Genomic DNA, 12,996 nt, shown 5'->3' with positions numbered 1-12,996 from the left:
ACTGTGCAGAGTGTGGCGTTTATGTACCAACTGATCACACTCTGCACAAAACCACTCTGAGGGCAAACATTCCCCACAACAAATGATGGCTTCTCTCACGTGACAGTGATTACATGTCATCTGGAAGATGTTCTCAGCTGACAGCAAGTTGTCAATGTTTTGTGGCCTCGCCTGTTGCCAACATTGTTGGACCTCTTTCTGTCTTTGACACCAACTGGACAATGGTGGCTGCTGAGCAAAATCCTGCCCATCAATGCTCTCTGAATCCCAAAGAAGATCCTCAAGCCTTTGCATATTACAATCTTCAAAGAGAGTAAGAGAAAAATACAAACATAATAGAAATCCAGAAATCCAACATTGCAATTCCACTACTACTGACTTCTTTTGTGGCATTTCCATTGCTTTTAATACAGGGACAGTCCAGGGATAGCAGAGAAGGCAGAGGGTGAAAGGATAGTTGGAAATGGACAATCAAACCCATGACCCTTAAAGGAACATTCCACCGTTTTTAGAAATAGGGCTTATTCAACTTTTTCATACATTTAGATATGTGGGCAAATACATTTTTGTCTCAGTGCATGCATTGTTTTAGTTTGGCAGGGTCGGCGCTAGCTTAGCTTAGCATAATGAATGGAATCCTATGTTGCCAGCTAGCATGTCCCGAGTAAAAGTGATCCAAAAAAAAAAAAACACCTAATTACTTAATTACTGGCCTGCGTATTCACAATGAATACAAATAGCGATGCAGAATAAGACTAGGCGATTTCCTAGGCAGATATTGACTTGGGACTATATAATGAGGAAGCACAGGCGAAGCACTGCTACTTGGGCGCAGAGATATCACGCAACAGATGAAATCCACAAATATCTCTGCGCCCCAAGTAGCAGTGCTTCGCCTGTGCTTCCCCATAATATATATGGTTTAGCTGGTGGAATCAACTGTCTCTTAATGGTGTCAATTAATATAAATGAAAACATGTCCCACCTTCCTACATACTTTTGTGCATCATATTGCAATATATCATTTGACGCGTTGAAGAAGATTTCAGCTGATTGGCTAACCCACAAGGTGAATGGAAAGACAAACAGAAATATAGGTATACTTTGATTTATTTGAACACAGCTTTTTTTTTTACAAAAATCAATAATAAAGAAAAAAAACAGCATGACAGCATGTTAGGGTGGAAACCATTGAAAGTGTGTAACGTAACGTGGCTCCTCCTTCTCGTCTAAAATAGTCACATCCGCAACCAGGATGGCTGTGCCCGTAACGGGTAACTCGACAACTCATAGCAGGTATTCAACTCATATTGAACTACAGACCAATGGGTGACGTCACACATGGTTGGCACCTGGTGGGAACTGGCAGGCCGGCTCCCATGTCTCCTCCCAGATTTTTCCACTGTATCAGTAAAAAAAAAAAAAAAAAAAAAAAAAAAAATTATATATATAGTTTCACAGCATAAATATTTTCAAAAAAATTGTACGGTTTTGTATTTCATTGTTTTTATACAAACCTATACATATATAGTGCTTGATGCAATGTAACAGATAAACATCAGCCACTCTCATCAATAAAGTCATAGAAAGTTAACTAGCCAATAGCCGATATCAGTCAACAAGGATGATCTTGGCCGATACTGATGTTCTGCCAATATATTGGTGACAACCCAGTCTCATATGAAAACGTATCCTGACTACGTTGGTCCAAAGTGCAAAACGTAGAGGGGTTACAACAATGGCCCTTAAATTGTATGACTGTTACATTTTTTTTTTTTGCCTATTGTTTTGCGTCCAAGTCACGTGACTTTAGAGAGCCCGGCCGTGAGAACAAAAAACATGGCGGACATTTCTCTACTTTTTAGTGAAAAAAACAATATTTTGAGTTAGTTTCTGCATAAAAATAAGCTTTGATTACATTTTTAGCGAGAAATATATATTCTATTTTCATAATATTCACTCAGTGAATGTACATAATCACTCACTTGCGCGTTGTTGCAAAGATTTTTCTGATCTCGCCAGAATAATGTGAAACTGCTACGTTTTGGTTGCTATGGACAATATTTTGAGTTAGTTTCTGCATAAAAATAAGGTTTGATTACATTTTTAGCGAGAAATATATATTCTATTTTCATAATATTCACTCAGTGAATGTACATAATCACTCGCTTGCGCGTTGTTGCAAAGATTTTTCTGATCTCGCCAGAATAATGTGAAACTGCTACGTTTTGGTTGCTATGAACAATATTTTATTTTCTGCATCAAAATAAGGTTTGATTACATTTTAAGCAAAAAATATATATTATTTATTTTCATAATATTCATTCAGTGAATGTACATAATCACTCGCTTGCGCGTTGTTGCAAAGATTTATCTGATCTCGCCAGAATAATGTGAAACTGCTACGTTTTGGTTGCTATGAACAATATTTTGAGTTAGTTTCTGCATAAAAATAAGGTTTGATTACATATTTAGCGAGAAATATATATTCTATTTTCATAATATTCACTCAGTGAATGTCAACCCGTTCTCACTCCTGACCGTTCTCACGCTGAAGAAGTCTCCTTCAGAACACATCGCGATATTTGGCATCAGTTCGCGTGTGCTGGATGTTGGTAAGTAGTCGTAAATACGCTGTTCTAATGTTTGATATAATGTCTTTTCTGTTTGCAGATATTAATCAGATTAACGTTAGCTCCCTCATGTTTAGTCACTGCATTATATCTGTCACCTCCGCTGAGGTTTTGCTTTTCATTGCTTTCTATATTAAATACTAAACTAGGGTGATTAAACACTGTCACGTGACGTGCAATATATTGCACAATATATATAACATATTCATATCAGGTTCAAAGTAGTACAAGTGTAGTTTCAAAATGGTATTTGTTGTAGAAGCACGGTAAAAAACAACACTTACCATGCTTTTTACCACAGTATTGGTCGTTTTAATGTGATTTTTGTTGTAAATACAGAGTAACCACAACACTTATCATGCTTTTAATGCCTAATAGTGTTAAATCCAAAAACTTTAAGGTCAATAAGAACTTCTTTCCTATATATATTTATATATAAACCTATATATTATAAATAATGATATTTTCTTTTCTCTTGTTTTAGCTGAAAAGACAAAAAGGGCCTTTTGGAAATGGATGAAGGAGACAGAAAGCTGCAAAGGCAAATAATTGCAATGGTATGTATGTGTTGCTTTTAACCCTTTATCAAACATTTTATCAAGCATTTGTTAAATAGTCTCACAGTAAATTAAAATTAAAGTCAAATCCTGTACATATTTATCACCTTATTTGTAAATCAGTTGTGCCCCTTCTTGGACAGTTGGACGTCCCACACATAAAAGTTTATATTAATTCCATTGAATTCTTTAAAATGATTACAGATTGGGCCCAAAATGTTCCAATGATACATGATGTCTCTCCGCACCTCATAACTACCTCTGTTTGCAAGAGTGAAAATTATCATTTGACCTGTCACATGACATCAGATATTCAATTATTTTGTCATGATCATTTACACTGCTGATAATGTCCTGCTTGCATGTGAAACATGTTATTTATTTATTTGTATTATTTATTTTTTAAAATATGAATATAGCTTGCTATACTTTTAATCATGGAAATGCCCACACATCAGTGAACTTATTACATAAATGCATTTAACATTTAATTGTGCAACACTCTTTACAGAAGGAAATCCTACGGTTATGTATGAACTCACAACATCATCATCAAGTGCTGTGCTGGGCACATTGGGTAACAAGTGTCCTCCAACGTATCCAATCTGTGACCACATTCTCCACATCTTCCCATGGGACACCAACATTCTTCAGGCCTTCGTTTCCATGTCTTCCCCTGCATTCTCCTGGTGGTGTCCACTTCATATCTGTCTTTGGGTGTTGTTGTTTGGTCATGCTTAGGGTGTGTCCGGGGAGGTGCACCCTTCACTCTGTCACAGTTTTTAAAAGTCTTCACGTGGACTCCTCCTTATGATCTCCTTGAAACGTGCAGAACCAATATTGAAAATAGTAATTTATCTTTTTCCATATTCTTGCCTTTACCAAAGAAGCACCAGTGCTCATCCGGAGTTTTGGTAAAAGTTCTAGTAATGCTGCGACTATAGTCAAATATGTATTTCTGCATGTGTGTATAGCAGCTGTTTGTCCGAACAATTGAAGTTAGTGAGAGTGTTCAGGAAAACCCTCTGAGAACAATCAATATTTATTTAATTCTGTTTGGTGCTGATATAGAGTATTACAGAAATGACACATTGACATTCTGGACATTATTCTGTGAGTTTGTTACCTCTTCATTTAGATGGACTTGAAAATGTCTTGCATTTTGTTTCATTAAACCTTTTATTACAGTGTCACTATAGTAAATGTGCACCTTAACTACATCTATGGTATCATTATATCAGTACCTGGATAATGTAAATGTAACATACCCATGAATGTATTTTATAGAAGCATTTTATTGCTGAAAATATTTAACATTTATAAAATGCATTAACTATTTGAATTTGCCTTTCATTTAGTTACAGTAAAAGTGAACAATAAACACAATATTGTATTGTATTAAAGTTGAGAATGTAAAATGTTATTTTTTCCCCCTATTCTTTAAAGAAACTTATTTTCACATGGAATTTTATCTCATCTCTTGGTTTGTAAAAATAATACTTCATCATATCGATTTGTGTAGTTATATTTCACTATAATAGATTGCCTCTGTAACTGGATATATTTTTTTCTCACAATTAACTGATTTTTATACTGTTGTGCAGTAGTTTGGGGACTACATTTGTCTTTGACACTAAATATTGGAATATGATTACAAAATCGAGTACATTCATTATGCTTTTATTTATATTTATTTTAATTCCAAGAGTTCAAATGGTGAAGAATGGTATAAATAAGTGATTAAATGTATACCTTTAATATACTACATATCTACTGTAAATGTTAGAAGCACTTTAGTAGATGCAATTATATCTCTTTCAAATATATTTATGCATCAGTTTAAAACACAAAGGAGTCTTTCGTTGTAAAATGTGATTTTTATTATATTTAATTAGATTAATTATATATTTAAGGAATCTTTCTCGTCAGCCGGAACCGAAGGAGATCTGTCGTCATTTACCATAAATGGACAAGTAAGCGTGACGCATCTGTTCAGCCGTGTTGTGATTGGCTGTGACTCTATCGCAGAACTCGCTGTGATTGGACTACCTTTCAACCCATATAAAACGGCGCTTTATCTTACAAAGTTTGTTTTAGTGTGAATATTACGTTACTCATACATTAAGTTAACTATAAAGTGTTTCCATGTTGTGAGAAATTACTCCTTTACCGAGATCCCAACCCTAACCCTAGCTTCTCAATGAACTACAGCGCCATGTTTCCCGTTCATTGATAGAATGACAGAGACTTATGGGTAATGTAGTTTAAAACGTTTAGTAAAGAAATGATAAATGTTAAAATAATAAGATCTTTAATGGACAACTCGATATCTAAATATGTTTATTTTGCAAACATTTATTACATATATGAGGGACAGGCTGAAATTTAATATTTTACTGTAATCACTATTAAAAAACCTTTATGCCAGCTTTCCATGTATGTCTGAAAACTGTGCCCAACATTATTTAGTAATCATAGCATAAGCAGTTGTCCTGTTGATTTTCTCTTTGATACGCTAACCGGACTTTGTGTTACAGCCATTTGAAATGTGCTTTTTTTTTTTGCTCTTCCAGGGGCCGGTACTGGCCCCTTGGGGGTGGAAGGGCATTAAAATCTACACAGGTGTGTACTCCTCATCATGGATAACAAACGTTGTTGAATCACATTTAAATATTGCAGTATTTTATCATTTCCTCATTTTCCATTCTAACATCATGCTTGTATAGGTTTTTGATGGGTATTGTGAGACCATCTGATGAAATATGGAAATATTATAACAAAATGTTGTAATACAATAATAATAATAATAATAATAATTGATTAATTGAATAGTAGTTGATTATTTCTTTGCTTTTTTTTTGTATGAACACCAATAAATATAATGGATGAACCCACAACAACTTGCCATTATCCAGCTGCCAGTGTTGGCAGTAAACTAAAAACTATTTATATTTACACTTCACTATTACTTACACAAGGATAATGCACTATTCAGTAAAATAAGAAACTGTGCCAAAATGACATTATCACCCCCTCTTCTTGCTCCTCACATGCCTGACATCAGTAATGTCCAGCTGTCATTTTGAATGCAGTAGTAGATGTACCAGAATGATCAACATCCATCTTCTTCAGTTCTGCTTGAAGTGTTTGTGTCAGTATAACCCACTGCAGCCTCTCTTTATTCACATTCCTTCCCTTTATTTATCTGGAAACTGCCATCCTTGTCACAACATGAAAGTATATGCAACTTTTGGTGCATTGTTGTCCCAAACAATCATGGAAATTATATGTCATTTTTTTAAATTATGAAATAAACTCAGCTTAGTTAAATTGTATTTACTCTACCAAACACCACGTTCACCATAATTTATTACACAACACTTTATTGGAGGATACAGCATAAGGTTGAAATTTGCATAAAGACAAATGAGATTCAAGATAAATAAAAACGTGTCTTCAAAAATACGTTAACGTCATAATAATCCATTCACAGACTTTACTCCTATTGCACAAATGAGCGCCACAGAATCCCATCCAGTCAACTATGATCCAGAAAACAGATTTGATATTGAGTTTAAAATAAAGATTCATTATCACAGCTGAACTGGGTTCTTGCTCTTCCCTGTACATGTCTCTATCATGTTCATGTTCTTCTTCTTCTAAACAGTTTGTTCAGTTGTACTCTACAGTACAACTGATGACCAGAAGATGTGATCACTGATGTGCTGTAGCTTTTTCTCAACCAGAGGAAGAAGTCTTAACATCCCATTGTCAGGCGTTCTTCAGTCCTGGTCTAAAAGTAAAACAAAAAAACACACAATTCAAGTTAAGTAGTTTAATGGACAGCCAGGTCAGCTTATGTTCTGCATGATTTAAACAGTGGTGGGCTACTCTGGCCCTCAGCGTCCACGGTCCTGCAGATTTAGCTCCAACCTCAAACCCAACTGCCTGTAACTGTCTATAAGTACACCTGAAGACTTTGGTTAAAATTTTCAGGTGTGCTCAATTATGGTTGGAGGTAAACTCTCCACCTCAAAAAGGAGACAGCAAAAGGGCTAGAGTTGCCTGTTCCTGATTTAACTTTACAAAACAGCAGTACATAATATAATGCAGCACAGACTGTAAGCTAAGTACTGAACAAAAACTGTTTTACCCATATTAACAGCAACATGTTTTAAAAATCTTTTAGAAAGGCATGCTCTCTTTTGAGCCTTGATTTCTTTCAGGACAACATACTCTTCTGTTTCTTGTTTCAAGAGCATAATTTGGTCAAAAACCAAGTGATAACCTGTACAATGTAAAATTGTTAAAATACTGCAATAAAAACTTTAAGGCAAGAATTAAGAATAGGCACAGGACTTACCGTACTCATGAAGAAGCCATGGCCATGCATAGTTTCTGCCTCTTGTGTTCCTCCGTAGCTGCACATCAGTCGTTTTTCCTCTAGGATCTTCTGTTAGTGACTTCACTTGCTATCTGTTTTAAAACACAAATACAATGTTTTAGGTCTGTGCAGTATAAGGCCTTATTTCAAGCCAAAAAAACTAGGTATTACACATAATTTAAAGAACATTTACTATTTAATTCCTATTATACTATATTATATTATATTAACTCATTATCTTCCAAAGCTTCCCTGTCTGCTTTTATCTAAAAAAACAAACAAACAAACAAACAAAAAAAAAACAGAAGGAACAGTTTTTAAGAACTTTTTAAGAACTTAATAGTCCTTTGAGAGAACAACATTAAATTCTGTACTACATATTACAGCATTGCCTCAACACAAGACATACCAATGGACTTCTGTCTTCTTTGGGCATGAGATGGTCATGTTCCTTCCTCACCCTAAACAAAGGACTTCGATGAGCTTGCTTTAATATAAGGACTGGTCTTCCTTCTCTGCACAGAAAAACAAGAAAGTCTCTACTTACTCTGTGTGCAATTACTCTTGTTCTTAAAACATACAAATTGAGACAGTTATAAATAAGTTAATTTACCATACCATCCAGGAGAGCATTTGATGAGTAAATACTGATTTAAATATCTAGAAACTTTACCTGGAAAGGGCTGATCACGGCAGGTTTGCAGCGACTCACTAGTAGCTCTTGTGAGGGTCGGCTCTTAAAAGAGCTGTTGAGTTTGATGTTGTAGAGATCCTAAAAAGAAGGACTAAGTAATCTGCAAGTAATCCTGCAAGACAGAAAGGAAGGTAAATTTAAAACATCACATTCAAGTTGTCAATTTACACATAACTGTAGGATTTCCTTCTGTAAAGAGTGTTGCATAATTAAATGTTAAATGCATTTATGTAATAAGTTCACTGATATGTGGGCATTTCCATGATTAAACATATGTCTTTAATAGCAAGCTATATTTATATTTAAAAGAATAAATAAAAAAATAACATGTTTCACATGCAAGCAGGACATTATCAGCAGTGTAACTGATTAGATATTGAATAGACATCAGATATTCAATTATTTTGAATATGACAAAATAAGGTGATAAATATGTACAGGATTTGACTTTAATTTTAATTTACTGTGAGACTATTTAACAAATGCTTGATAAAATGTTTGATAAAGGGTTAAAAGCAACACATACATACCATTGCAATTATTTGCCTTTGCAGCTTTCTGTCTCCTTCATCCATTTCCGAAAGGCCCTTTTTGTCTTTTCAGCTAAAACAAGAGAAAAGAAAATATCATTATTTATAATATATAGGTTTATATATAAATATATATAGGAAAGAAGTTCTTATTGACCTTACAGTTTTTGGATTTAACATTATTAGGCATTAAAAGCATGATAAGTGTTGTGGTCACTCTGTATTTACAACAAAAATCACATTAAAACGACCAATACTGTGGTAAAAAGCATGGTAAGTGTTGTTTTTTACCGTGCTTCTACAACAAATACCATTTTGAAACTACACTTGTACTACTTTGAACCTGATATGAATATGTTATATATATTGTGCAATATATTGCACGTCACGTGACAGTGTTTAATCACCCTAGTTTAGTATTTAATATAGAAAGCAATGAAAAGCAAAACCTCAGCGGAGGTGACAGATATAATGCAGTGACTAAACATGAGGGAGCTAACGTTAATCTGATTAATATCTGCAAACAGAAAAGACATTATATCAAACATTAGAACAGCGTATTTACGACTACTTACCAACATCCAGCACACGCGAACTGATGCCAAATATCGCGATGTGTTCTGAAGGAGACTTCTTCAGCGTGAGAACGGTCAGGAGTGAGAACGGGTTGACATTCACTGAGTGAATATTATGAAAATAGAATATATATTTCTGGCTAAATATGTAATCAAACCTTATTTTTATGCAGAAACTAACTCAAAATATTGTTCATAGCAACCAAAACGTAGCAGTTTCACATTATTCTGGCGAGATCAGATAAATCTTTGCAACAACGCGCAAGCGAGTGATTATGTACATTCACTGAGTGAATATTATGAAAATAAATAATATATATTTTTTGCTTAAAATGTAATCAAACCTTATTTTGATGCAGAAAATAAAATATTGTTCATAGCAACCAAAACGTAGCAGTTTCACATTATTCTGGCGAGATCAGATAAATCTTTGCAACAACGCGCAAGCGAGTGATTATGTACATTCACTGAATGAATATTATGAAAATAAATAATATATATTTTTTGCTTAAAATGTAATCAAACCTTATTTTGATGCAGAAAATAAAATATTGTTCATAGCAACCAAAACGTAGCAGTTTCACATTATTCTGGCGAGATCAGATAAATCTTTGCAACAACGCGCAAGCGAGTGATTATGTACATTCACTGAGTGAATATTATGAAAATAGAATATATATTTCTCGCTAAAAATGTAATCAAAACTTATTTTTATGCAGAAACTAACTCAAAATATTGTTTTTTTCACTAAAAAGTAGAGAAACGTCCGCCATGTTTTTTGTTCTCACGGCCGGGCTCTCTAAAGTCACGTGACTTGGACGCAAAACAATAGGCAAAAAAAAATGTAACAGTCATACAATTTAAGGGCCATTATTGTAACCCCTCTACGTTTTGCACTTTGGACCAACGTAGTCAGGATACGTTTTCATATGAGACTGGGTTGATTGGTGAATGTCTACTTCCTACATATAATCACACAGGGGCAATTATGCATGGTACTGAAAAGAGCAAGTGGCTAAATCCTGTAGGCAATATTTGACACTGCATTTAATCCAACCTATACCAACAGTGTAACCAACAGTGTAATTAATATACAGATGGGTCTCCAAAATTACAATATTGTGCAATATTTCAAGCAATTTTTGTTGTTTTAATCTTGATGATTACAGCTTACAGCTCATGAAAACCATAAATCATCAACTCAAAATATTAGAATAAAGAGGAATACAGAAATGTCGACCTTTTGAAAATAAATTTACAAATCTGACTTATCAAAAATTGTTAATGCATACACTCTATACTTGGTCTGGCTACTTTTGCACAAATTACTGCATCAGTGTGGTGTGGTATGGAGGCCAACAGTGTATGGCATTGCTGAGGTGTTATGGAATCCCAGGTTGCTTTGATAGTGACCTTGAGGTTGTCTGTAATGTTAGGTTTGGTGTCTATCATTGTCCTCTCTATGGGGTTCAGGTGTGATGAGTTAAGCACAGCAATACCATGCTAAGCAAACCAGTTACTAGCAGTTTTGGCACTGTGGCAGGGGCAGAGTCCTGCTGGTAAAGGAAATCAGCATGTACATAAAGCTTGTCAGCAGATGGAACCATGCTCTAAAATCTCCACGTAGAAGGCTGCATTGACTCTGGACTTAAAACCTAGTGGACATCACAATTCTCTCACCGCTGCTTGTTGGTTGCAAAACTTTGAGACCCACCTGTACATTTAAATTTGTGTGTGCTACAATATACATTCCAACCTTACGTTCCAACCTTTATCCACCTCCTATGAGATGGCTAAAAGTGGAAACAGAAAGGACATTTATGAAGGCAATATATACCAATATAAAGCAGTACTTACCATGCAGAGCAAGGTAACCATTTCACCCTTACTTCTGCTTGCCCCTACAGAAAGACACAAACATATAATCAGGTTTTGAATATCATCATTTTTGGGGCAAGGCAACTTGGCCTTCAGTTGAACTTAAATGGACTCAAATTACCACTTGCTTAAATGGTCAGTATTTTGTGATATGTGAAAAGCCAGATGAGCCACAGACAATGGAGAGATGATCAGAGCCTAATGAAAAATATATTTCTTACCTCATTTATCCTTCTTCCTGTTATGGAGTCATATTTGAAAACTTTTTGCCTACTACATTTCCGGCAACCTTAAATGACAAAAATAAATAAATAAATAAATAAATAAATATTAATTAACCATAAATGTCAAAAAACTTGAAATGAACATTAACATTGTCCTCAAACATCAGAACAGAAAATAAGAGCTACCTGGGCTGCCTACATGTGTGTGTGTGTGTGCGCGTGTATTCATCTCTCCTCAAGTGTGTATTGCTCATTGCTTTACTCCTAGAGTGTGTGTTCAGTACTGAAAGGTATTTATGCGAGGACAAACTCCTTTGTGTATCAGACTGGCCACTGAAAATTAATCACTATTAACTAATTGACTGTATTTAAATTCGCCTGAACTTTAAATTTCATGAATAATGATTACAAAAAGGGGAAATTCATACATAGTGTGCTAAGACCACAGTTCACTTACACTTTCTTTTTTTTGGGGGGGGTTGTTCTTTCACAGGGAGAGAGACGGGGTATAAATCTAAAAGATAAAATGTCTCTTTTTCCTGGGCCTGAGGCTGGGACTCAGCCAGGGCCAAGAACTGATGCTGTGGCTCTGGCTGGGCCTGATGCTGGGGCTCGGTCTGGGCCTGAGGCTGGGGCTCTGGCTGGGCCTGAGGCTGTGGCTCGGTCTGGGCCTGATGCTGGGGCTCGGTCTGGGCCTGATGCTGGGGCTCGGTCTGGGCCTGAGGCTGTGGCTCGGTCTGGGCCTGATGCTGGGGCTCGGTCTGGGCCTGATGCTGGGGCTTGGTCTGGGCCTGATGCTGGGGCTCGGTCTGGGCCTGAGGCTGTGGCTCGGTCTGGGCCTGATGCTGGGGCTCGGTCTGGGCCTGAGGCTGTGGCTCGGTCTGGGCCTGATGCTGGGGCTCGGTCTGGGCCTGAGGCTGTGGCTCGGTCTGGGCCTGAGGCTGTGGCTCGGTCTGGGCCTGAGGCTGTGGCTCGGTCTGGGCCTGATGCTGGGGCTCGGTCTGGGCCTGAGGCTGTGGCTCGGTCTGGGCCTGATGCTGGGGCTCGGTCTGGGCCTGAGGCTGTGGCTCGGTCTGGGCCTGAGGCTGTGGCTCGGTCTGGGCCTGATGCTGGGGCTCGGTCTGGGCCTGAGGCTGTGGCTCGGTCTGGGCCTGATGCTGGGGCTCGGTCTGGGCCTGAGGCTGTGGCTCGGTCTGGGCCTGATGCTGGGGCTCGGTCTGGGCCTGATGCTGGGGCTCGGTCTGGGCCTGATGCTGTGGCTCGGTCTGGGCCTGATGCTGGGGCTCGGTCTGGGCCTGAGGCTGTGGCTCGGTCTGGGCCTGAGGCTGTGGCTCGGTCTGGGCCTGAGGCTGGGGCTCGGTCTGGGCCTGATGCTGGGGCTCGGTCTGGGCCTGAGGCTGTGGCTCGGTCTGGGCCTGAGGCTGGGGCTCGGTCTGGGCCTGATGCTGGGGCTCGGTCTGGGCCTGATGCTGGGGCTCGGTCTGGGCCTGATGCTGGGGCTCGGTCTGGGCCTGAGGCTGT

At 37.5% G+C, this 12,996-nt stretch overlaps 2 long non-coding RNA genes across 2 annotated transcripts; both read right to left on the bottom strand.

Moving 5' to 3' along the window:
* Window positions 1-968: 968 nt before the first annotated feature.
* Window positions 969-12,084, bottom strand: LOC137014573 (uncharacterized). Its single transcript, XR_010893862.1, has 4 exons — window positions 11,933-12,084; window positions 11,473-11,540; window positions 11,231-11,274; window positions 969-1,402 (listed from the first exon to the last, which is right to left on the bottom strand). It is a non-coding gene; the product is annotated as an uncharacterized lncRNA (long non-coding RNA).
* LOC137014575 (uncharacterized) lies at window positions 6,438-9,465 on the bottom strand. The gene is made up of 5 exons (XR_010893864.1): window positions 8,799-9,465; window positions 8,248-8,380; window positions 7,984-8,089; window positions 7,554-7,666; window positions 6,438-6,983 (listed from the first exon to the last, which is right to left on the bottom strand). It is a non-coding gene; the product is annotated as an uncharacterized lncRNA (long non-coding RNA).
* Window positions 12,085-12,996: the final 912 nt, after the last annotated feature.

The sequence above is a fragment of the Chanodichthys erythropterus genome, chromosome 24 (genome assembly GCF_024489055.1).
Source record: "Chanodichthys erythropterus isolate Z2021 chromosome 24, ASM2448905v1, whole genome shotgun sequence".
Lineage (NCBI taxonomy): Eukaryota > Metazoa > Chordata > Actinopteri > Cypriniformes > Xenocyprididae > Chanodichthys > Chanodichthys erythropterus.
Note: the sequence above shows the minus strand (reverse complement) of the source record. Positions and strands in the feature narration are given on the sequence as shown.